The sequence below is a fragment of the Cheilinus undulatus genome, linkage group 5 (assembly GCF_018320785.1).
Source record: "Cheilinus undulatus linkage group 5, ASM1832078v1, whole genome shotgun sequence".
Taxonomy (NCBI): Eukaryota; Metazoa; Chordata; class Actinopteri; order Labriformes; family Labridae; genus Cheilinus; species Cheilinus undulatus.
In genome coordinates, this window is record NC_054869.1 from 10,840,634 (window position 1) to 10,844,677 (window position 4,044).

Genomic DNA, 4,044 nt, shown 5'->3' on the forward strand with positions numbered 1-4,044 from the left:
TTGTACATATGTCCTTATTTTTTATATGTGTATATATACACAAATAAAAATAGAGATATAATGGAGGTGTATGAGTCTGTTTCTTAAACAGGGATGTCTAACAGATAAACAGCCTGTGGGAAAGATCAGTTTCCATAGCAACCTTTCCCAAACTTTAGTCCCAAACACATTTTTTGCGGGGTCACAATTTAATACAGGTGGACTCTAATCAAGGTGTAGACTGAGACATCTCAGCAAAGAACCTGAGATAAATTTCAAGTTGTTTTGCATACTGAATACTAAAATCAATGTGATATTTCATTGTTTTAATTTTTAATGAATTTGCAAAAATTTCTAAAAATCTGTTTTACCTTGTCGTGATGAGGAACTCAGTATAGATTATTGAGAACAGAGATATTTTTTTCTTGTAGCATCAGGCTGCAACATAACAAAACTGGAATAAAAGGATGGGGTCTGAATACTTTTTGAATGTACTGTACATTTCAGGATTCTGACAAGTCCAAAACCAGGATCAGTTGCACCTCAGGGGACTATTAAATACAAGTTTCAGACAAAATATTTTTCACTAATATTCTAACACATTCAAGACAATGCCAGCTGTGTTCATCATGGGAACTTTAGCTAATTATTTTAAGATGATGACATCTTAGTAGAGGCGTAGTTGGGATGTTTGAGAGGATAAATAGGGCACCTGCTGTATGCTGTGGGGCAACAGCACACAAAAAGCTGTCATACATTTATAGAGAAAAAAATAGAAACCTCTGTTAAGATTTAATGTTCTTTATTATGTGATTATACCTCCAACACCTCTGTAATAAAAGAGATGAGGAATCATAAACCATTAAGCCATTTATTTCACAACACACAAGAGAGGATGTCAGAGAAAATTAACTTTAAACTTAGCAGATGAGTCAGAGAAGAGGTAGTCTGTGTGCTGGAATCAGAGCAGCATTCAGTCTAACACAATTAAAAACATGCTCCTTAATAAAATTACCAGGGTAAAAACATTTCCATTATGATATGGCATTGGTCATTCTAGTCTGGTAGAACAACTTTTCAGCTATTTCAGATGTCAACATCTATTTTTGGACAGCAGCTCACACACGAGTTGTTTCGCCTCCCCAGCCTCTGACAACAGTGAAGCTCTCATCGCCTTGCACATCCTCGCCTGGTGTCAACAGAAGAAGCCACATGCTTCATGTGGTCGACAGCCCCGACTGAGGAAAGAGGCTCACTGTTGCATCTGATCTCAGTGTACTCAGCTGCGGCACAAACTCTGAAACTCACAGAGCAAGAAGAAATCTGTGTGTGGGGGGGTTTACTGAGCTCCTCATGAGTAAACGACAGTTAACCCACCTGTTAGAGCTCATTGGCTTTTAGTCTCACAAAGAATGCTGACAGTTGACTCAAGTATGCAAACAATAAAGTCTTTATGCTAAAAATAATGTTAAAATCACTACTGCTGGGGTAGCAGTAGTCTAGTGCCACCCCAGCAGGGGAAGGGGTCACAAGGGGGCGCTGTGGTGTGAGAACTTGGAGTAAAAAGAGAAAATTATCAGCTAACAACAAAATTTGTGAAAATGACATTTTAATACATGCATATTAAGATGTTTTATCACTGTCTATGCTCTTTATTTCTCAGACATAACACACACCACTTCAGCCAATCAGAATCAAGCAGCTGCTCCAGGCAAAATGGTGATTTTAAAAAGCTGCTGTAGGATTGAAAACTAACTACCTATTTTATCTAAAATGGATAAAAAAACAGGTAATGTGACTGAACATGACTGCTGCAAAAGAGCTAAAGCCACAAAACACCACCTGGCTATTGAAAAAGAAATCTGTTTGAGCTTGCAAATATAAAGTCCAGCTTTACCGCAGCAAGCAGTGAATGTTACAAACAAATAACAAAGAGATATACTGTTACCATTTATTACAAATTATAATAGATTTTTTCACAATAAAGGTCTGGAATGAAATAAGGGATATAAAGCTGTCAGAAAGAGCTTCTTTTGCCATATTGCAGCAGCAGAGCTGTGCATGGGACCAATGAGACTGTGTTTAGCTAAAAAGCCACAATTTCGACTGATAACAACACAGTGTGTCACTTATTGCCACCTTATCAGACAGACTGATAGTTAAAAAGATTTTGTTATTTTAGATCTATTTTAAAAATCAGTTTTATTCCCTTTAAGCCAGTAGTACTGAGAAGAACTTCTAGGCATGTTTGGGCCAAAAACTGAGGCTTAGGTAAAGTGTAGATGTGGCGAGTAAGCCACCTGAGGGTACCATTGGGCTGGAAGGAGGATTGGTACAGCCCCTGTAGTGCTCTGGATGTCCTTGTACATGACCAAGGGCACGGGAACATAATCTACTGAACAAATAACAAAGTCCACACCTCCAGGGCAGAGTAAGGGGTGGATGTGGCAAATAAGCATGGCCTATTATACTATGCATGTGCGTAGTAGAGTTACCATAAAGTGATACCATTGAGCTTGACCTTGGCTGCCAAACAATACGTGTGCCAACATGTGTTGAGCTTGACTCCCCCCTTAAGCCCCAGGTTGTGGCACATCAGGCCCCATGACAAATCCTTGGCGCCCTACATGCCTAAAACTAATGCACATGACCGTACCATATGTATATGTGGACAATTATACATAATTATAAAGATAATTTTGTATTAATGTTTGTCACATTATTGCTGAATGTTTTAATTATATTGCTTTAGCAACAACAGTTGATACCATGTAGAAAACAGGCAGTATTAAGAAGCTGTGTGTTTGATTTTTAATATCTACTATTGTATGGTTTAAGAAATTTGAGAAAATTTGCAAGAGGAAGTACAGAAAGGAGGCTAATTCTATATGGGGTTCCTCGGCATGGCAGAGTCTTGTTGTCTAGTGGTAATGATCCCCAGAGGCTGATGTCCTTGAAGTGGGGAGCCTGGACTAAATCCAGCTCCTTTCCAGTATGTCATTCCCTGTTCTCTTTCACTACTCAGTTTCTGACTCTATCATCCTATCTTTTTAAAGCCATAAAGCCCAAAAACAATTCTTAAAATGGCATATATGTTGTTTGTTCTTATTGTGCTTTATAACAAAAAAGTATACCTCAGAGTTGGCTAAAATATTTAGCTTAAATTAAGGAAATCATTGATATGTGTGCACTTTGAATAGAAAAATAAACCATGAGCCAGCTTATTGTTTGATACATGCCTTCCAAGATTTTAACCACACAATGTTAATTTGTTGTCTTGTTTAAGTCTGTTGTAAAACATTGCGCCAACAATACAAAATTTAATACTGAAAAATTACTGAAAAATTATTTTACCAGATTAAATTGTTGTAATTTGTCAATTAAAAACGCATTATCAATTAATTGTTATTGCCTTTTGCTTTGTTCTGCACTTATTTCATAATCAACCAAACCCTGACAATTATTTACAATATAAAGCATTGAGTTTTACAGGCGCTGAGGACCAAAGCCTGTTTATCAAAAGGAATAACTGCAATGTCACCCTGTACAACCTCCAACAAGGAGACACTGATAGCTTACCTGTCTGGCTGACAGATTGGAGGAGTTTTAACTTTGAACATCAGGTCAGCAACGAACAAACAGACTGAGAGAGTGATGCAGTCAGACTCCAGCTGTTTGGTCTCAAAACATCCAACAGCAGATGGGGCCGTACAGTCAAGGGAGCACGTTCCAGTCCAGCTGGATTACTGAAAAAAGTTGTTTTTCATATTTTACCTTATGATGAATTTTGCTTTCTTGTTGTACATCTGGGCACATTTTTTTCCCATAAAAATAATAAATAAAATATCAACGTGTGAATGCGGTCCTAAATACTTCAGAAATCTGGTTTAGCCTAGTTAAAGTGAGCATTTTTTGTTTTGCATTGTTTTTTCCTATCTATTTATCATGCGCAGAGTGGCTGTGTTTCCTTTGCTTCTTGGGATCACGTGGTACATTGTCTGTCGTTTCTATTGGTGAATTCATATTGAACGAGTTCCGGTCCCTCTCAGTCATTCAAAATACGGA